This window comes from Oryx dammah, unplaced genomic scaffold (assembly GCF_014754425.2).
Source record: "Oryx dammah isolate SB20612 unplaced genomic scaffold, SCBI_Odam_1.1 HiC_scaffold_24, whole genome shotgun sequence".
NCBI lineage: Eukaryota > Metazoa > Chordata > Mammalia > Artiodactyla > Bovidae > Oryx > Oryx dammah.
Window position 1 is genome coordinate 14,143,937 of NW_024070208.1, and position 22,759 is coordinate 14,166,695.

Here is a 22,759-nt window from a genome sequence, read left to right on the forward strand (position 1 = left end):
GCTACATCGCTAGCTACATGAGATAACCTTGTCAAGTGAAATCCCCGTTTGTCATTCGCTTTAACATGGCTTGTGTGTAAGGTGGCTCAGTGGCAGAGAGCCCGCCTGCAGTGCAGGAGACGCGGGTTCAAACCCTGCGTCGGAAGATCCCCTGGAGAAGGAAATGGCAACCCACTCCAGTACTCCTGCCTGGAGAATCCCATAGACAGAGGAGCCTGGTGGCTACAGCCCAAGGGGTTGCAAAGAGTCAGACACAACTGAGTGACTGACACTTCCACTGAATTTGTTCCCTCACCTTTAAAACTGGGACAGTAATAATTACCCAGTTCATTCAGAAGTCACGATGATCAAAAGATGAGATGGCACTTTGCACACTGTTAGATGCTGTATAAATGCAAGTAATGATTAATATCTCAGTGTACAAATATAGTATGATATCTCCACATGCAGCAAAAATGTTATTATTCCCCATAGGCACCACATGCCTATGCCCGATTTCCATATTCTTTTCTCAGAAGTGAAAATCGCTCAGTCATGTCCGACTTTTTGCAACCCCATGGACTTATATATATACAACCTATGGAATTCTCCAGGCCAGAACACTGGAGTGGGTAGCCTTTCCCTTCTCCAGATCTTCCCAACCCAGGGGTTGAACCCAGGTCTCCCTCATTACAGGCAGATTCTTTACCAGCTGAGCCACAAGGGAAGCCCAAGAATACTGGAGTGGGTAGCCTATCCCTTCTCCAGTGGATCTTCCGAACCCGGGAACCAAACTGGGGTCTCCTGCATTGCTGGCAGATTCTTTACCAACTGAGCTATCAGGGAAGCCTAATCAGAAAGAGAAATAAAAAATTTGGCAGAAGAGCACACTTCACTGTTTTTAAAAAAATGTTCTTCTGACGCTGAAACTAAATATTTAAAAGTCAGAGAATAATTAAAGTCACTTTACATGCGCTTCTCCGCCCATTTAAGGGCTTTCGGGGTGGCTCAGATGGGAAAGAATCCACTTGCCAACACAGGAGACCCGGGTTGGATCCCTGAGTCGGGAAGATCCCCTGGAGGAGGGCATGGCAACCCACTCCAGTATTCCTGCCTGGAGAATCCCCATGGACAGAGGAGCCTGGGGGGCTGCAGTCCGTAGCGTTGCAAAGAGTTGGACACGACTGTCGCTCAACAGCAACAACTCTTCCCTTCAATTAGCCACAATTTTCCGTGCAGACGTGTGACTACAGATGCCACTAAATCCTGCAGATTCCGCCACCAGGCTGTCACCTCAAAAGCAAAACAGCACCTCTCTAGAAGCACAGCTCCACAACATCCTGGAGGACTTGGGCAGCTCTCTCAAGAGGCAGAGCAAACAGAGAGATGATGTCACTCTTCAGCTGGTGGGAACTGAGGACTGTGTGCTCAAGGTTTCTCTTCAAATACCTCTGCTCTTCCTAACCAAAATGCTCCCTTGTCACAGAAACAGGAAGAATTCTCTCAGTTGATCAAGACCACCGCTGCACAGTAGGAAAACCTAAAGCAGTTCCCTGAGCTTGCGGAAGCACAGCATCCTAGCCTCATCCGAGCCACAACCACGCCCTCTCAGGCCCCAGGACAACAGGGCATTGTCATCGCAACGTCTCAGTGGCAGAAGAACGGGCTTGGTACACTGACGCCTCAAAGCCCATATGCTCCCGACTGTCCCATTACGGATTTGTCGTCATTATTTTAAGGTGACAAAAAAAAAAACCTCTAAAATGATGTTCACAGTCCACTGCTCCCTTCCTACAGGAGAACTGAACGGGGACTTCCCTAGGGGCCCAGAGGTTGAAACATCACCTTCCAACGCAGGGGCTGTGGGGCTGATCCCTAGTCCAGGGGAACCGGGGTCCTGCATGCCTTCTGGCCAAAAAGCAAGAAGAGAAACAGCGGGGGCAATACTGCAACAAATTCAGTCGAGACTTTAAAAATGGTCCACATCAGGGCATCCCTGGTGGTCCAGCGGTTAAGAATCCGCCTTGCAATGCAGGGAACACCAGCTCGGTCCCTGGCCTGGGAAGCTCCCTCATGCCCGGGGCAACTAAGCTCCTGTGTCACCACTGCTGAAGTCTGCACACGAGCCTGTCCTCGGCAGCAAGGGAAGCCGCTGCGGTGAGAAGCCCACACGCCACAACTAGAGAAAGCCCGCGTGTAGCAAAAAGCGCCCAGTGTGGCCAAAAATAAATCAATAATAAATAAATACACAATTTTTAAAAATGGGCCGCATCAAAAGAAGAAGAATGAAACAGACATAGTTTCTAAACATGCAGATATATTCAAGGTCAAGCTACGGCTAGTCGAAATCCTGCAAAAGAGCTAAAAAACAAATCTCATCATTGGCTGGGAGGGTGGGAACATTACCGTCCTCACTAAAGGGAAGAAAAGCCTGCCCCAGCTGCAAGTGATCATAAGCGACTTGATCATCAGCTGCCCGCTACAGCTGTATCCACCGCTCAGCTCACCCAAAGAGATTCGTGCTCTTGTGGTGCCAAAATAAATGTCTCTCGTCCAAAAAAAAAAAAAAATCGCCCATTTGAAAATAACTCTCTAATCTGCATCCTTTCAATAGAACTGAAGTGCACTTCACCAACACAGAGGATGGGCAACTTGAATTAGCAGAGAACTATTTTTAACACATGAAGGATAAGATATGAAATTAGTTTCACGGGGAATGAGAACCTCGGAGATTATTTACTTTGCCTTAATTACTTTGACTCACCATTAATTTAGCTTTCCTAGGGTACTCAATATTTCACGCTAAGATTTGGAGACCAAAGAGATGGGAGCACAAGTCTGGAGCTCCGGGGTCCGGGGTAGCATCTTCTCCGCGGAGGCGCGGATGGTCGAAGCCCAGTCACAGTGTGTGCCGCTCGAGCACACGTTCAGGGGCCCGTTTCTGTTGTTTTTCCGCCCTCGGACCAGGAGCTGTGCCCTGAAGGATGCACAGAGCCAAACTTTATTCAGCTTCTGTTCAACTCCTCGGCCAATAACATCACTAGTGCTCATAGCTACTGAGGCGACTGCCAAACAGGGCAAGCCGCGACTGCCTGGAGCCTAGGGGAGGCGAGCTGGGGCTGCACGCTTCAAGAAGTTGTTAATGATCAGTGCAGCTGGGCGATGCAGTGATTCCCAGGAAAGGAGATAGAGGAGCCAGCCTAGCAGAGAGTCCACGACGGCTGCATGAGAGCATCCGTGGGTCAGCAGGCGCTCAGCTCCAAGCAAAGCACTCACGATGCGCGGGGGCTGCTGTGTGCAGCTGGGCACTGACTAAAGTCCTGCAACGCACCCCCAGGCCCAGAATCGCCTGCCTGCCGGCAGACGCCAGGGACAAGGGCTGCGCCCAGCAGCGGACAGCAACGCAAAGGTTCCCGGATGCAAGAGGGGCCTTGCTGGAATCACTCAACCTGCTGGTGCTTCCCCCATCCTCCTGCTCCACGTGGCCTTCAGCAGTAGGGGGCTTGGGAGAGGGGTGCAGTAGGCAGAGACCCTGAGACCCACGATCTTTCTGAGGCATGATCGAAAGGACTCTCCCTTACTCTCAAGGTCAGAAGAACTGACCCTGTGTTACATAATCCCATTCCTGAGAGTTCAAGCCATTCTTTTTCTCCACGAGGCTTGCTACACCCTGACATTCTCTTTGCCCCTATAAAGGTATTTTTCACTCCGACACAGTTGTGCTTTATTTGGAAGTTGCCCTTTTGCTTCTTTCTCTTGATGAGGATATTGTTTGACTACACCGAGCTGTAGCCTTCGAGCGTGCTGAACCCACATCAACAACGGAGCAGCGAGGTTCACACGTCTCCAGAACTCTGCAACTTCTCTATTGGTGATAAAATAGCTGTCATGGAAATATGCTTCCACGATAAACATTTCTAATTTAACAATAATAATTTATATTTCTGTAGCACATGCATAGCTTTGAAACATGCTCACATGTATTATGAAAGAGAAAGTGTGAAAGTGTTAGTCGCTCAATTGTGTCCTGACTCTTTGTAACCCAAGAGACTGTAGCTCACCAGGCGCCTCTGTCCATGGGATTCTCCAGGCAAGAATACTGCAGTGGGGTGCCATTGCCTTCCCTCCTGACCCAGGGATCGAACCCAGGGTTCCTGCACTACAGGCAGATTCTTTACCATCTGAGCCACCAGGGACGCCCATGCTTCATCTTAGCTACTTTTTCCCACCTGGCCCCTTTCCCCGAGGCTCCTGCTCATGAAACTGCCACTGTGCAGTCATGTCCCACAGGGAACTCTGTCCTCTTTGTCACGGCCGATGCAACAACACTGTGGATGTCACTGCAGCTTTCTGGGTCACACACCTCATTTGTGCCATTCGCACTTTCAGTCCCTTTTATCATTTACAACTCTCCGGTGACTCTCCTCGCTGCCATATCTTAATTTTAATACTAGACACTACATTCATTCCTTAGCATCATCAGAGACAACAAAGCACAATGCCATTAATCATTTCTACTGGGCAGAAAAGAGCCTCAAAACACAGTGTGGTGGAGGACAGGGTTCAAACTTCCTACCTCTTCCTCCTACCGGCTATGACAGTGGACCAGTTGCTCAATCTTCTGGAGCTTTGCTTTCCTCTGGTTACCGACATAAGAAAAGGCTACCATGAGGATGAAACAGGACGGCATGTCAACTGGGCCTGAAAATACACAAGAGACGCCAACTGCAATCCTCCTGCTGGGTCCCCACTCATGCCACTGTCATTCACATGAGCAAAGGCGATCCCGCAAACAGCACCTGTGTGCCCTTGGATCCCTGAAAGCCTCGCCACTCACTTCCTCCAAAGGATGACCAAGGCACACGAGATCCTACCATCCCAAAGATCACTGGCTTCCAAGCTTTTTTCTACAAAATTCAACTGCAACACGTTCCGACGTACTACGGTTGAAATTGCAGGGCACGTGCACGCATGGCCATCTTCTCCTGGCATTCCCAATCCCATCTGGCCTGTCTTCGTATCACCCTGAGATGGGAGTAGACAGCAACAGAGTGAATGCAGAACACGTGCTGATGGCAATTTCCAGGTGGCCACTCAGGGCACCCACAGAGCCATCCCTGAGCCGCCGCCCACCAAGCTGAGACTTGCAGCTGGTAGAATCCGTCCTTTTTGCCTGCCTGGTGAAACATTTTTGCACCACAGAAGCTTTGATTAATCTTAAATTCTGTCACATCAAATTTGTCTTGCTCAAAGAAATTGTGACATCTGAAATTCTGCTGTAAATCTGAAGTCTCCACTTAATGATTCAAAAGCTTAAAAAAAAAAAAAAAAAAAAGGCTCCCAACAGGCAGTTGAGGGATTTCAACATGTAACTGGCAAAAGGCTGGTTTTAGAGCTTGGAAGGTGGGTGGCTTACGTCTATTAGATGGAAAGTGGACATACTTTTTGAACCAGCAACTTTTCTAGTAAGAATTTACCCCACTGAGGTCACTGCGCAAGTGTATAATGGTGTACATACAAGCATGCTTAGAGTGGAAATGATTTTTCAATAGAAAAATCAGAAACAACTTAAATGTCCATCAGTAAAGCCTGGAGTAGGGGCTTCCCAGGTGGCTCAGCAGTAAAAGTCCGCCTGCCAAGCAGGTGATGTGCGTTCATTCCCTGGGTCAGGAAGATCCCTTGGAGAAGGAAATGGCAACCCACTCCAGTATTCTTGCCTGGAGAATCCCATGGACAGAGGAGCCTGGCATGCTACAAAGGGTCACAACAGAGTCAGACATAACTGAGTGACTAAACAACAACAAAGTCTGGAGTAAAGCCTAAGAGACAGCATTCGCTGCCTCCTCAGGAAGCTGTTTCTGGTATTTTCTAGCAGAACTCTGGATGTGTGTATGCACTGAGATTGGGTTGGATTAGCATGAACTTCTACCCAACTCTGAAGCAATCAGTGCATGCCACTTCCCTGGTAGCTTTACCTATGATGGTTCAAGCAGAAGGAAGCCAGGATTTCTTTTTTTTTTTTTTTTTGATGATGATGATGATTTGTTTATTTGATGATTAAAAGCAGCTATCTTTCACTGGACAGTGAATGGGTCCCTACAACTTCAGCTGTTTTGCCACCATGAGGAGCAAGGAAAAAACCAAGTTCTAAACAAAGAAATCCTAAATCCTGATTAAATCATGCCTGAAGCCCCAGCCCACAGGATTTTTCAGTATGATCTATTATTTAAACTAGTTTGCCCTGGGATTTGCATTACTCACAATGAAAAGCATCCAATACAACTATTCAGTCATTAAAAAGATAAGATATATTTGTTGACATGGAAGGATGCCCAGCACACGTCAGCAGAACAACAGTAGATTACAGAATAGCATGTACACCAAAATCCCTTTTATTTAGAATTTCATCTGTATATCGGGTATACATATATATGCACATGTGCAGATACATACATATATACAGAGAGAGAGACAGAGACAGAGAGATATGCCTGGCAGAACTTTACTAAAATGTCAGCAATGGTTAGCTCCAGTATTTCTGAAGAATTTAACCTTCCTCTTTGTATTCTTCTAAAGTGTTTCTTCTCATATAACAACATGTATTTGGGGAGGGCACAGAAAAATCAAGCTTTAATAAAAGTTATTTACTGATTCTGTATATCTTGAGTGTAAAATAAGTGGACAGTTTTGCCTTCTATCCCTCACAAAACCGAAGTGTTTCAAGATTAAAAAAAAAAAATGAAGATGCTAGCCAGACACTCAAAATATTATTTCTTTATAAAATTCCATGATGAAGCAGTAAAACCACTTTAAGATCTGAGTTTGTACATTGCTGGAAAAGAAACACAGCCCGAGGTGCCTAAGTGTCTTTCTAGGAGAGTGGAAATAATATTAATCAAAATGAAACATCTTCCTAAAGAAGCTGAGCATCAAGGGAAAGTGGGAGTCGGGGAGGGCTGGAGGGGCAGAGAGAGTGTAACACACAGGCCCCAGTGAGCAGGACAAGGGCACAGGGCCGGCTGCTGCAGGATGCTGCCATGCTGGGGTGCAGAGAGCTTAACCCCTTGGCTGCTGATGCACAGCTGCACCCTTTTCTCATGGGGCCAGTCCTCCAGCAAACCTAACCCCACTCCCCAGCAGCATGGACTGTAACAGTCCCTTCAAGCTCTCCAAAGGTAATCACTTCAAGCAGACTAGAAAGCTAGATGCTCTCTCTCCATGAGCTATTTTGGTTCTAAAGCTATAATTCAACCAAACGTATTCTCTAAACTGTTGGGAGGAAGAGGATTATTTGAAAGATCCAAACACCATTAGGACAGAATCATCTGAGTGGCTTAGACTTGGCGGGAAATTCTGTCTGTAAGAGGAAGCACTGTGTTAGAAAAACGTACCAAAGGCAAGTGGAGAACAGAAGTTAAAGACAAAAATCTCCATCTCTTTGTTGCTGATCTTTACTACAGCTTGTAGGATTTTCTGACTATGAAGTCTCAAAAACTCTGGCTCTGAAGTCAGTTAATTTGAGGAAATATCTCTTTAAAGTTGTAAGAATCTTGTAGCTATACGGTAACTCCAAAAATCCCAGGATGGTTTTCTTTACAAGTTAATTTCCTGCAGTTATTGGCTTTTTTTTTTTTTTTTAACAATAAATTGGGCTTCCAGGTGGCTCAGTGGTAAAGAATCTGCCTGCCAAGCAGGAGATGCTGGTTTGATCCCAAGGTTGGGAAGATCATCTGGAGAAGGGAATGGCAACTCACTCCAGTATTCTTTGCCAGGAGAATCCCATAGACACAAGAGCCTGGCGGGCTACAGCCCATGGGGTCACAAAAGAGTCAAACAGGAGTTAGCCTCTAAACAACACAGTTAATTACTACACAGTACCTACATTGTATTTCATGATAATTCCATTGTTCACAAGTCAGCAACCATTAATTCTGATACTCCTCAAGGGAAAAGAATCAAAAACAAGCACCACCCATAAAACTGTCTACATTACACATCCTAGTCTGCCTTCGGGATCAAGTCAAAGATACATCTCGGAAAAGCCTCTCTCCAACTCAAAGTTATAAGCATGCGCTAGGCAATCCGTTTGTCTATCCTGTGTCTCGTTCTGATTCATCCCTCTTGGATGGACTGGTGGCGACTTTCAACCTGAAAGGGCATCGGAATGAGAAGACAGTTAAGTGGTTCTCAAACCGCAGTTCCCATAAGAACCCCTTTAGGGAACCCGCCTCATTCCTTCTGCTTCGGTATCTTGGGGTGGGCTTAAGAAGCTGTACCTCCAACAAGTATCCTCCACATGTCTCAATGGGGTATGGATCACCCTTTGGGAAACAGTGACGTAGGCTATTACAAGGTGACCGAGCCACTTACAGATCATCGCACATGACCGTCCGATGCTCGCGTGGCTCACTCCACCCTTCTCCACATCTCCAGTGATTCCTCTGGCCCCCCGGTCCAGGAAGCCACTGCCACCACCTCTTCCTGGAGTCGACTCTAATTTCCCTGTTGCTTGTCTTGCTTCCACTCTTGCCCTCTCTAATGCCATCTCCAAAAGCTTGCCAGAAAGATATTACTCAATAAAATCGCACTACATGACTCCCTAAAACCACGTGACTGCTGCGTGGGTCGGGGGTTTCCATTTGGGGTGATGAAAATGTTTTAGGATAGACACGGGTGGCAACTGCACAACGCTGTGAACATACAAAATGCCAATTTGTTCACTTTAAAATGGTTCAGCTTATGTTGCATAAATTTCTCCCCAATTAAAAAAAAAGAAAAAGCAAAAACCTTTTCAGTGATGCCCCAGGGTGTTTGGGCTAAAATCCAAAGTCCTCAGCTTGGCCTGGCAGGTCCTGTGCCGCCAGACCCCAGCCTACCCTCAGCAGCCTCAGGCCAGCCACGGTCACCCTCACTCTGCCCTGGAGCCACACTGCCTCTTCCAGGGACCCCCCCCCCGCTCACACACAGGTCCGTCCCCACCACCGCGGCCCAGCACAACCCCAACCAATCTCCAGGTCTTGAATGACTCTCCCACACAGGCCTTCCCTAACCACCCTCACTGTATCTTTTCAGAGAAGCCTGGTCTTTTCCAATAACTTCTCATAAGCTTCAGTTACATCATGCTTTTTGTTTTATTTGATATTCTTTCCAGTAAACTATGGACTCCCCGGAGGACAGGACCGGGACTTTTTGTCCACTCCTGTGTTCCCAGCACCCAGTGGGAACCTGGCAACCATAAAATCATTTGGCATGCCTTCCTCCAAAACCATTAACTCTCTGCTGCAAACAGAGTAGAGAGCTGGGTCACGATACCACAGGAGATTTAAAATATACATGTCAACATTATTAAACTAGATGAGAAATGTCACAAACTACTTAGGGCCAACTCAGCACAGTACCAAGAACACCCACCTGGCGCAGAAAGCAAGCTCTTCGCCTTCTGCAGCACCTGCTTTGTGTTTCTGGGCAGAGTCGAGTCCCTGACGCTCAAGAAAACTCCACATCCAGACTCTCTCCTCATGCCACTGCCCCTCACTGAGGAATACGGGAAGACACAGAGACTGTATCTCTGCAGACAGATACACCTGAACCAGGTGCAAGACCAAGCTTTGGAAGTATGTCAGGAGAACCCGTGGGCTGGCTCTCCCGTGGGTACCAATTTCTTAGAGGAAAATGCGGAGAGCCTGACTTGGGAAGAGAGGATGCTGAACTCAGTCTGTTCTCAGGGATATTTCTTTGCAAGGGAAATAGAGGAGAAACTCACATAAGAGCAGGCATAATTGGTGTTTTGTTACTAAATAAATTGTTCTTTGGAGATTATAGGTGTGCAACTGACTTATTCTTTTCAATCTTGCATTTGTATTAACTAGAACCCTAATTTGTAAGTGTGTCTTAATTAACTTCCTTCAAAGCTTCTGCCCATTAAAAACAAGCTTATTTCTTTTCCATTGTCGGCTCACTCAGAGCCTCTAATCCACAGTCCTTGGGCCTAGCTCTTGCCACTTGAGTTCAGCGTGGAGAGCAGAGACTAGCAAGTGACCCAGCTCCGAGGAGACCCATCTGTGCAAAACTCTGCATGAGCCCTGTTCCCCCGATAAGGGCAGGCGAACATCCGGACTGGGCACATTTACTACCCATGTCATCAGCTATTTCTCAAAACTTAAACTCTCCTTTAGCCAAAGCTCTTGACTTCCCCAAGCCCCAGTCCTTGGACCTGGTGGTGATTTGCAAGACTGGGAATTAGGGTATCTCCCTGTATGCTGCGGGCTTCCCATGTGGCTCAGTAGTAAAGAATCCACCTGCTAACACAAGAGACGCAGGAGAGGCAGTCCGATCCTCGGGTCGGGAAGATCCCTTGGAGAAGGGAATGGCAACTCACTCCAGTCAGGTCTTGCCTGGAGAATCCCATGGACAGAGGAGCCTGAGGGCTACAGTCCACGGGGTCGCCAAGAGTCAGACAGCTGGGCACAGACAAAGCTGAGCACTTGTGTGCTGCAACGCCAAAAGGTTCTGCTCCCGGCACCTGAGGATGGGGCACCTACAACTGGGCTGTGTGTGCAAGCTCTTGGACCTCTTGGTCGAAGACAACTCTAAGGCTTTCTCCTCGCTTCAATTCCCAGCTCTCTGTGCTCAACTGGGGACCCCCTGGAGAAGGGACAGAGCTGTCCCTGTGGCCAACTATGGGTCCCTTATGGAAGCAACCAACAAGACTTGCCCTCCAGCAGGGGAGGGGCCTGGGCACAGTCCTTACGGCAGAGCACGAGACGACCGTGCCAGCTGGCCGCCAGAGTGGCTTCCTCTGATGCAGCTCCTAAGCTAGGTTTATACTGGAAGATGCCACCTGAGTCCTACCTCCTTTTTCCCAAAGCATCCTTATTAACGTTCTTACCAATGGTTTATTACAAAACCACATACACTTCTATAGGAGATGAGAGGGTGAGGAGCCTGGTAATACATTTTGAAAGCATCTCAGTACGGGAAGGTGAAGTGCCTGCAAACCCATGGTTGTTGTTTAGTCGCTAAATCATGTCCAACTCTTTTGTGACCCCATGGACTGTAGCCCACTAGGCTCTTCTGTCCATGGGATTCTCCAGGCAAGAATACTGGAGTGGGTTGCCATTTCCTTCTCCAGGGGATCTTCCTGACCCAAGGATAGAACCTGAGTCTCCTGAATTGCAGGCAGATTCTTTACCACTGAGCCACCAGGGAACTCCAGCAGAGGTACAACTGTAAACCAAAGCACATTCAGGAGTCAGTCATGAGACCAACACACTAATATAGCCTATAAGGATATTACACACAGGAGATGAAGCCAGCCAGAAAAACCACTTGCAGAAAATAAGGCAGGGATGGTTAGACAAAGAGAAGCTCAAGGACAGATTACAAGGACATCAGGGGAGGTTGCCAAAATGCAGAATATATTTGACAAAGAGAAATTAGCGCTTCGGAAACCAGAGCCTAGGAGAAGATGAATAGTCACTAAAAGGAAGGAGACTCCTAGTGGGAGGTGGTGACATTAAAAATGCAGGTACTTTCTGCCAGGACTGGAGCTGGCCAGATTCTTGCGGTGGAAGAAGCCAGCATGTCACAAAGAGGAAAATCTCATCAGATGTTTATCGTTCCCACGCTTTGAGGACCTGGGGACTGTCTAACTAAGGAAACAGAAATCTCTACAAGTATATTTCACAGAGGAAATGTATAAGCCAGAATCGGTGACTTGGGTGATGGGAGGAGCAGAAAGCCTACACCAGGATAGTTAGATAATCCAGAGATAAGCTCAAAGCAGGAAGCTGCCGCCTCCCCTGGGCTGACAGGGGACAACAGACAATAGGAGGAGGTAGGGCTGCAGGCGTCCAAGGTCACTTGTGAGCAGCTGGAACCACAGAAGGTCCGTCAGGCATGAGTGGTGCTACCGGGGAGGGACTCCCACTGCCAGGGATGCCCCAGGAAGCTGGAGGAAAGGAAAAAAAATACCCTCCCTGGCTGGGCCCTTCTCCCTGCTGCCTCCTACGTGCCTCCCGAGGGCTGAGAACAGCAAAAGCAAGCAAACTCAGAAACCTGGCAGAGCAGCCTGCAGGGGTGAGCCCCCAGGACCTGGAGAGGAGGGGGACCACGAGAGGCCACGCGCTGTAACAGACAAGCTTCCCTCCCAACAGGCGCACTTCTAAAAGAGTCACTTACTGGGGCCTCCCTGGTGGCACGGGGTAGAGAATCCGTCTGCCAGCGCAGGAGACACAGGTTCAAACTCTGCAACCACTGAAGCCCGCGCCCTAGAGCCCGTGGTCCGCAGCCAAAGGAGCCCCTGCAAGGAGAAGCCCAAGCACCACAACGAGAGAGCAGACCCGGCTCGCCGCGACCAGAGAAAGGCCGGCGCAGCGACAACGACCGAGTGCGAGCCAAAAATAAATGAAAAAATAAACTTATTTAAAAGAAAAAAGGTTTGCTTCCTGCCACATAATGGTCACATAGGAATAAATTAAGTGGAAGTTGCGCCTGCAGAATGGCCTACTGACCTTCCGGCCACATGCAGCGGGCCCTGACCTGGGCTGCACAGTCCCTGAGTAGCAACGGGTGGGGAATTTATTCTATACTTTATAATTTATTCTATACTTTATATAATATCCTTTCTTCAGTTACAATTACTCAAGGACTAGTCTTAACAAGCGCATTTTCCCCCCAAAATCCTAGGGGAAAAAAGGCTCTTTGAAAAAATATAGGTATCGAATAGGAGAAAATATACACGAACATGGCTGAGCGCACACCCCCAAATAAGTCCAAGTGAAACTGGGGGAATCTGACGAAGACTGGCCTGCAGCCATCCAGGCTGGTCATGATGCTGCCCTACAGGTCTGAAAGATGTTACCAGGGGCAGGGCGTGGGGGTGGGGTGGTAAATGTTACCAGACACAGGCTCGCGACTTCCCCAGCAGTCTTTGGAAGTCTACTGGAAGGCCACACTTCCAATAGAGAGAGCTTGTGTTCGATCTCTGGTTGGTGAACTAAGATCCTGCACGCTGTGCAGCCAAAAAAATTAACTGTTCAACTTGAAAAGTTTCAAACAGATTTACACATTTTTTAAAAAAAAAGTACAGAGGTTCTGCGTTACTTCTTACAACTGCACAAGAATCTATAATCATCTCCAAATTAAAATTTTAATTAAAAAATATCATAAGTATGTGCACGCATGCTAATTCATTTCAGTCATGTCCGACTCTTTTGAGATCCCATGGACTGTAGCCCGCCGGGCTCCTCTGTCCATGGAATGCTCCAGGCAAGAATACTGGAGTGGGTGCATTCCTTTCTCCAGGGGATCTTCCCCAACCCAGGGATTGAACCTCATCTGTCTCCTGCATTGGCAGGCAGGTACTTTACCACTAACGCTACCTGGGAAGCCCAGACATACCTGCAGCTCCTCAATTATCAAGCCTTCTTCCTTTCCTCCGTGTTTCCCCCGTAAGTGTCTCCAGTTTGAATACTCACCAAGCACAGCATCTCTGCTCTCAGGACTCTGATCCACCTGTGCAGCGAGGCTCAGGAAGCTCTGAGCTGGCCCCATCTGCAGCTCCTCCAAATTCTGTCTATTCTGTGTCATTGGCTCAGGGCTACTTATGCAGAAATATGATGGTGTCGCTTACTTGTGTTTGATTCTTCAGCCTTGGCCTTCCTGACTGCAGACGGGGCCGGGACATTAGTATTCACGCATGGGACAATTAGGAGGCCGCCTGATCTTAGCACAGATCAGCTAACAAGCCTTAACCTGTTCATTTCACAATGAAGGATTCATTTCAAAACTGCTCTCTTTCTGGAATGCATGCTTTCCTTCCCGCACCCTCTGGTCTCCTGAGAGAGCTGGTGGCCTAAGAACCAGTGGGAGAAGCTGCATTGGGAGAGCCTGGCACTTTGACAGATCAAGAGGCAAGAGCCAGCCCACCCCAGACACCACTCATCCACTTAGCTAAAATACAGTCTCTGGGAGAAGCAGGGAAAACAATAGATAGAAGTGCATGCTAGGTCTTCCGGAAACTGATGCTGGATGAAAATCCCTTCTTAGCCAAGAGTATGAGGGTGGGGGAAAAAAAATCACTATTCATCACAAAATGGACACGCACCACAGACATCTCTCCAACTCTCCTTCTCTACCACTCCACAAATCCTGCCTGTGAAATATAACTTTCTTCCTTTAATGATCTGGTGGTGAATTATTTATACGCTTCAATTTATCTTTCTGTCTTCTTTTATTTATGCCCAGAATTGTACTACTTAACTCTAAGACAGCCTGACCAGGACTGCAGGCAAGGCAGAGGCGACCTGGCCCTTTAGGGGGTCACTGAGCCGGAGGGACAGAGCAGGCGGAGCTGTGGGGAGGGGACCAAGATCTCGGTCTAGGGATGCGCTAAGTGAGCCCGCGTCTCAGGCCTCTGCATCATGCTGACTTTTCCAGCCAGCTTTCCATGCAAATCCATCTTGCATCCCGTCCCCTTCTCCAGCCCCCCAGCCACTATCTTCACTATTTGTCTGGGCAGCGCCACCTCAGAGCTGGTCTCCATGCCCCCAACTCTATCAATCCCTCCCCCCCGACACCTGTTATCAAGAGTAACAATGCCATCATCGTAATTCTTCAGCAGCTCTCTATCACCTGAAGCCAGAGCTCCCAAATCTCCCTAATTAGTGAAACCTGTGTGGTAGTGATTCAGTCACTAAATCACGTCCGACTCTTGCGACCCCATGGAATGTAGCCCACAAGGCTCCTCTGTCCGTGGGATTTCCCAGGCAAGAATACTGGAGTGGGTTGCCATTGCCTTCTCCAGGGGAATCTTGCCTCCCAGAACAGGAATCAAACCCAAGTCTCCTGCCCTGCAGGCGGCTTCTTTACCGGTTGAGCCAGTGGGGGCATTACTTTTAAAATAAACAAATCAAGCAGATTCTTCAGTGTCTTTCATTAGGTTTCTCCTGAAACAGATCTTGAGACAGAGGTCTCTTAAATGCAAGTTATTCATCTGAGAGAGGATCCTGGGAAGGACTAGTTCCTGGGGAGGAAGGCAGCCAAGTAAGCCCAGATCCTGCAGGAGACGGCCACCACGGGCAGCACCGCCAGTCTCACTAGGGGATCCTGGGACATCGTGCAGGACGCGGGTCAGTCTCTGCACGGGCTGGGTCAGGAGGCCAGGGCACTGCCTCCCTGCTCTCTTCCGTCATCAGCTGAGGTCCACTTCTGGGGTCACTTAGCTCTGCTGTCCCCACAGGTCAGAGAGAAAGCCCTCAGGTGGAGAACAGTAGATGCTTGTAGAAGAATTCTGCAGAAGTGTACAGGAGCAGTGAGTGTCTGGGCGTATGAATGCATCTACCCGACCTGGCCGTGTCCCTGAAGATTCTGATTCGGGAGGCTCGGGGTTGGGACCCAGGAATCAGCACTGTGGCAAGCACTGAGTGGGACTCTTTTGCACAGGCAGACTGTGAAACACTGACCCATATCATGAAGTGCAAAACCTTCAGGGGCAGCTCCCAGCAGTCACCTGTAAACCACACTGAACTTGTGCCCTTTTCACAAGTCTTCCCTTTAGGCAGCATACTCTTCTACAAGCAGGAAATGTGCTTTAAGAAGGTCCATGATCCCCAGAGCCAAATACCAGTCATACAGAAAATGCTCAATAACTGTGTGTTAATGAAACCACCGTGAAAAGAAACAGTATGGTACTAGGTACCTCTGTTCCCTGGACAAAACTATCTGCCAAATCTCTCAAAATAGTAGTAAAACGAAAAAAAAAAAAAAAAAAAAACCTATTGAGCACCTAATCTATGCAAGACACTCAGGAGCTCCTCCTGAGATACTCCATAAGTGCTGATCAACGTACACCTTAAAAGAGACTTGCTGCTATAACACAAAACGGTGAATTAATTCCTACAAGGGAGACAAAAGACCAAGGTCGTGGTGGGAAAGTGAAGGATGCTTTCCGAGGAACCGGAAGCCTTTCAGGCTTGACCCTACCTGGTGATTCTGCCGGGGTTGTCCCCAGAAACATGGTCGCCCTCCACCAACTTCACAGAGATGGAGCGGGATGAAGAGGAAAGTCGTACTTCAGCAGCAGGTGCTGATGTCTCAGGATGAAGGCTTCTTCCAATGACCAGAAATTCGGTACCTGGGGCCTCAATGGGAACTCCGGGCTCCACCCTCAGAGGCACAACAGTTTCTGCGGTTTTCAAGGAGCTCTCTCGCAAAAGAGACCAAAGCAGAGGCCTGGGCACTCAGAGTCACTACAGACCTCATTGGTGGCTTTTCTCCTCTGGTCTGGGATGTTAAACCACAGCACACTGGCCACGCTCCAGTCTGGATAAGCAGGCTGGGGCTAGCAGACTTCCCCCTCCAGCTCCAGCTAAATAAAGTATTCCTTCAGACCAGCTGCCCTAACCTTTGTTATGCTGCTGAGGGCTGTTAAAGAGCTCTTCTGTACTTAGGATGGCTGTATTTGTGAAAAATCAACACCCCTGGTATAACTTTCTACACCGACAAGGTTCCAAAATATCACTGCCTACGTCCGTCCTTTTGATATGCTTTTATACAGGGCTGGAAACTATTAGAAAAGTATTTCTTCTCCATTTGCCCAGCTTTTGCTATTCATGAAGATACAGACCAAAATATTTGCAACATCACAAAAAGGAGGTGGTAGGTGCAATACTTCACAAAACACACTGAGAGTCTGCTGCAAGCCAAGTGCTGCTGCATGTACCGGGTGCTGTGGGAAGGGTCACAGGTTATGCGGTCAGCACAAACTTGACATTTTTCCAAAGGGAATAATTCAATTTAATTCTTCCTCTTCTGCTGCATTTCTGAAAATCTGAATCCATCGACTTTGCTTAAAATCTATCATACACAAGTAGCCCCATCAAATACTATTTCTGTACACCCTTAAAATTAAAACCACCAAGAGAAGAATACACAAGACCTTAAATTCAGTGTGTATGTGGGTGTGTGTAGAAGTGTATATGTGTCAAAGAATGAGAAAATATGCTTTCTTGGCCAGCCTGTAGGGCAGCAAATGGGATGCTGCTTAGATAAATATTTATTTGTTTGCTTGTTTTTAGCAATCATCCTATTTGTGTGGGTGAGAGTTTACAGCTTATAATAGCAGAAGCTGACATAAGGAAGTGGAAAACATAAATATCTCTTGCTTAAAGATTCTCTTTACTGCATGAAAAAAATTACAAGTCATGCCCTTTGGCATTCTATTGTTAGGATGAAAACAACAAAAAGGAAAAAAAATGCCAACACATATGTATGCATACACACATTATCTTGAACATGAAGACAGAAGAAGGAAGTTAATTAAATTTCAAGATTCCAGGGGAATAAATTAAATGTATGAACGACGAACATTTAACATCATGCCACAAAAAGAGAGACAGTTCTGATTTTTTTTAATAATAATAACTTTAAAATTTAGATTATTCCTAGAAGACCCAAAGCAAGTGCTTGTCCTGAACTACAGACTATGAACAATAACTTTAAAAATCAGTGAAGTTCACTTGTAATCTGCCAAAGTATTCTGCTTGGAAATCCTTCTAGCTAGAACAAGTTAACAGCAGGCTTCTAACACTAGGTGAAACTTGCTGTAAATCAATTTATTCCCCCCAATAAATCTGCTAAAGTGCATGCTTTTCTGGTGAAAATGATTCTTCAATGATACTTAATACTGTTACTACATTGCTTCTCCAACCAGTCCAATCCAAGTTTTTCTTCCAGTTAAGGTGTATTAAAGTTAAATGCCTACCTTTGCCATAAATAATAAATGAAAGAACACAGATTCTTCAAAGTATTTATGGCAGAAGGAAATTCAAAATGTATCGCCCATGCAATACATTTCCTAAGCTTAAAAAGAAGGCTTAATAAAGCCCGTGATTCAAGTTCACCATCCAATACTCCATTCTTAGGGTTCAGAAACAATGTATGCCATTGTCGTCTCTCGCAGATAGATGACTATCGTCCACAAGTAGGCTTCAGGTGACACCTTTGGCAAAACAGTTTTGAAAAGGACCAACAGTAGGATTACGCAGCAACATAGTCTGTCCTGTATACTTCTTTAATTTTTATTCTATACTGGAGCACAGCTGATTAACAATGTTGTATTAGAGTCGGGTGTACAGCAAAGTGACTCAGTTATACATATACATGCATCTATTCTTTCTCAAATCATTTTCCCATTTAGGTTATTATAGAATATCGAGCAGCATTCCCTCTCGCTACACAGTAGGTCCTTGTTGGCTAACTGTTTTAAATATAGCATGTATACCTGTCAATCCCAATCCCCAATCTTGCCTCTCACCAACTCATCCCCCGGGTAACCATAAACTCAGTTCTCTAAGTCTGTGAGTCTGTGTCTGTTTTATAAATAAGTTCATTTGTTATTTATTTATTTATTTATTTATTTTGGAGCCCCGATCATTAGACCAACAATATGTCTATCCTTTGCAGACAGAAGACCACAACGAGCGATTAATTAGCTGTAACGGTTAAACTCTTACCGGTATACCCGCTGACCAACACAATCCTCAATCTCATCCCCATTTTAAATTCATATAGAGAAAAGGAGAACATTAAAGACTGTCCAAAGATGTAAACAATTACCAAAGCAAGGGAAAGGGCATCCCCAGTTTGAGGAAAGAGGTGGGAGTCCCAGGACTTTCTGAGACTGAAGGCTGAACACAGTACACAAGGTATCTAAAACCATAATGAATTTTGATTCCCAAATACTACTGTGTTTTTCTAATGATCTTTATCAGGGTAAAAATCGTGATTACAAATTACGTGTAAATAAAGAACAAAGAAAGAATGATTTGGGGGAGGATATGGGGTTGGGGGGGGATTTTCAAGTGTGACCCAAGGCAAGACCTCCTGGAGAGGGCTCGGTCACCAGGTCTGAGTCACAACACCTCCCTGGGCCTCAGTGTCCCTTAAAACTAAAGGCTTAGGCCAGAGCATCCGTCTCTAACTCCCTCCTGGCAGTAAAACCCAGTCACCTATTTTGAGAGAACTCAAGATTTTGCAAAATCCTAAGAGCATCTGAGAGTGGCAGAAAACATGCTTATGGTGTTTAATGGCTACAAAGGGGAGAATGAGGAGGGTCTAAACAATCCTCCCAGCCTTGCATTTTTCAGTTTCTACCGGGCTTAAGAGGGCGATTGAAATTAGATGCTTCATTTCATCCCACAATAACAATGTAATTCTGATTATAATAAAACGTTGAAATGTTCTTTTTAAAAACATCCCCCTCCAAAGGAAACAGCTTTACCTTCCTCAAATGCAACTTGGTAGATCTGTCTCCTTCTGAGGGTTGCAAAGCCCAAGCTACAGTATGAGTGTCAGGATGTGGAAGCAGCTGTCACCGCTTTGTTTTTCATTCACAGTAGGTGGTTGCCAAGCAACAAAATACTATTGTCTGTTTCCATGATCTATTGGCCAATTCTACCGGTGATAATGCTTTCCACAGTTTAAAACAGGGCCACCTTTTGGACAAGAAGAAATGCGAAAAAATTCTAAGAACAATAAACATATATATAAACAAACACACCGAACATATCCCTAAATTATGTTTATAAATACACAGCTGTGTGCTGATATACATACACACATTTGCATGTGTATGTATGTGTGTATGTGACTATTTATTATACATTCCCCTCCCACCTACCTCCAAACTCATCTAAATTAAATAGGCTAAAAAATAGATCTAAATCCCAAAGGGCAAATTAAAGCATGACCTGGAGATACGAAAATACAGTCAGAATTATTTTCTCAACAATAGCAATAACATCCAACTTGCCAGATGTATCAAATTCTGTCCCTTGAATACAAAGTTCTCTAGTCAGGAAAGCAATTCTACTGTTATAAAAATAATAAATGGAATGCCTTTACTATCTACTTTGGAATCACTGATCATTTGTTGTTTTACTTCATGTCATCATCTGCTACCCCTGTGTACAAAGATAATAATTCAAATGGGAAAATTCTGTTTTTCTTCACACCCAAGAATATTAACATATATTTACTTTTAAAATAATCGAATTGTTCTCTCTGGAATAGCCTCATGTGATTCCCCACTTTGTTCTGACATTGGTCCCTCAGGAATAGCAGACATGCTATGTTACTCTTGCATATTTCACTAGCTTACAAATAAAATAACGCAGTGTACTCAATATAAAGTTGTCAACATTCGCTTGCATCAGTTGCTGTTTGTTTTCCATTGACAAGGCTTCTAAAGATAAGAATTACAATATTCTTAGATGTACAGACACAACATCAAAACAGCCTGAAGGAATTAAAGCTGGAAACTGCTAGAGGCAATCATGCTTTGAAATGAAGAGAAATCAGTATCACTTATGCACACACATATATTTCTGCAAAGACCCTAAATAATGCCAGAACAGTCTTTGCATTTTATGCAACGCTCATCCATCTTCCTTCACAATATTTCCAAACCACTTTAACTATTTAGTTCATTCCTCTAAACAAGCCTTTGAAATTCACCTTTTGAAATTCACCACCACTTGTAAATCTACACGTTGTAACAAACTGGTAATAAGCAAAACTCATTACGTGGATTGACGTTATTACTATAAAATCTGCTATCAAAAGGGCAACTTGAGCAAAACAGAAACAGAGTGTGTTAAATAATTAACTGAATACTAGTCAAATGATCACTTTTCCGGACAGAGCCATCCTCAGCAGACCGCTCCTGGGAGGGAGCCCCCAATCCAGGTTTCTCCTTCAGGTCTCACCCCATACATGACCCACTTCCTTCTCCCGCAGCTTCTCAAGCTTGTTCACCTGTATCCCAACCTCACTAATAAACATCCTCTCCCCACTTTCTCCACCCTTTTCGTATTCCTTGACACTCATTACTTTCTGCAAACCACCGGACTCAAACCTGCAGTTTGCCACGAACCTCCCCATAAACACTTGTCTTCCCGATTCTTTTAGATCTGCTTTAAAAATCTCCACTACCGAACAAATACAATATTAATAAAAGAAAGGCTACAAGCCAGTTGATTTTGTAATGTCATAGCAGCAAAATGTTGGGGGGAAAAAAGACAGAAAAGGAGACATGCAGGCGTGTACTTGCAGGAAGGCGGGTGGGAGTGTAGCTCTGCACAGTGGGTCGCGGGGACTCAAGGGGCCTCGCTTCCCCTACCTGTCGACCCCACTTCCCCCATGTGCGCACCGCCGCTGACAACCACAACACTCCCGGACCACCCCCTCCGGAAAGGGGGCGGGGTTACACCTTCGGCCAATCAGAACCCGCAAGCCCCGGGTGTCCAACCTATGGGGTGGCCCTAGCCGTGCCGGGGGAGGACGCGGGGTGGTCGGGGAGGGGCCGCGTCCGTGGGAGGCGCGCACGTGTCGGGTCCGGGGAGGCGGCGAGGCGGCGGGCGTCTGGGTCCCGAGGCGTGGGCTCTGCACTCCGGCAGTCCCCGAGTCCCGCTGCCCAGTGCCTCTTTTGCCTCGGCCCGTTCGGGCAGGACATGCTCCCGCGGAAAAAAAAAAAAAAGACCGGTCCACAACGTCTGACTTCCCCCCCGAGTAAGGGGACAGTCACAGATGACAGTAGTACCCGGCTCAGAAAAGACCGGGAGAAAAGTTTGAGGCCCGCACCCGACGGAGTCCTCCAGGGCTGGGAGGAGGAGGAGGACGGAGGCTGGGCGGGAGGGTGACGACCTGGAAAGCAGAGGGCTGCGCGGGCTGCGCGGACCGGGGCGCGGTGCTGGGGGACGCTAGCGGTGGGGTGCGCTGTCCAAGGTGCACGGGAGGTGGTGGGTGCGCGGCGGGCGCGGAGCCCAGAGCCAACACTGGCTGGCGACGGCGGGGGAGAGAGCTCGGAACGGCTGTCCGGGGGCGCCAGGCACCGCCCCCCCCTCACCTCCCCCACCCAGGCTTGTAAAAGTGAGCCTAGTGGAGCTGAGACAGGAAGGGGAAGGGCGCGGGCGGCTGCGCCGAAGCCCCTCACGCTCCCCTGCACCCCTCCCTCCCGGCCGCACCTCGAGCTCTTTTCCTTTTTCCCCTTCCCCCGCCTCGAGCCCACTCCCCTCCGAGCTTCGATCCCGGTACCGCGGCGGGGGCGGGACCGCGAAACCCCCGCTCCAAGCCCGGACGCCCCAGGGATGCTGCGGGCCCCCCGGAGCTGCTTACCTGGGGCCGCGGCACCAGGGGCGGGCGCGGCGCGGCTCCTCCTCGCCTCCGCGCCCTCCTTCTCCGCTTCTCCCCCGGACTCTGTCCTGGGCGCCGAGCTCTGAAACCGGGCCGGGCTGCAGCCGCCTTCTCCGCCGCCGCCTCGGCCGCCGCTGCCGCAGACAGAGGACGCCCAGTGGCGGCTGGAAGCCCGTGTGAGTAGCGGCGCCGGAGATTCCGCGGCTCCGGGCGCGCGGCCGTGCGCACGCGCGCCGGCGAGTGTGTGTGTGAGTGTGCGCGCGCGCGCCCACGGGGAGGGGGGGAAGAGGCCGAGAGATGCTCGTAGGGACCGAGGCAAAATTCTCCTGCCTCAGGAATCCGTAAGCCGGGGAAGGAGGCTCGAACGCGCGTCTCCCCGCGGGAAGGAGCTGCCCGCCCGGCGACGCCGAGGAGGAGGAGGGCTGCCGCGCCGGGCGCGCAGGTTCCGGATCGAAGCGGGGCCGAACCGAGCGGGACGCGCAGCCACGGACGCAGCGGAGGCGGCGCCCGCAGCCCACGGTAGCGCTGCCCGCTCTTGGGAGGGGCCAGGCCGCTCGCTCCCGCCGCCGCCGCCGTCCGGACTTCT

The 22,759-nt window shown here is 47.9% G+C and overlaps 1 protein-coding gene across 1 annotated transcript in view; it reads right to left on the reverse strand.

The window, feature by feature from the left end:
• The window catches only part of ENOX1 (ecto-NOX disulfide-thiol exchanger 1), a 662,416-nt gene extending 640,034 nt beyond the window's left edge, over positions 1–22,382 (reverse strand). The window contains exon 1 of the mRNA XM_040267197.1: positions 22,156–22,382. The gene's annotated coding sequence lies outside the window, so the exon portion shown is untranslated. The remainder of the gene's footprint in view (positions 1–22,155) is intronic.
• Between the last annotated feature and the right edge of the window lie 377 nt (positions 22,383–22,759).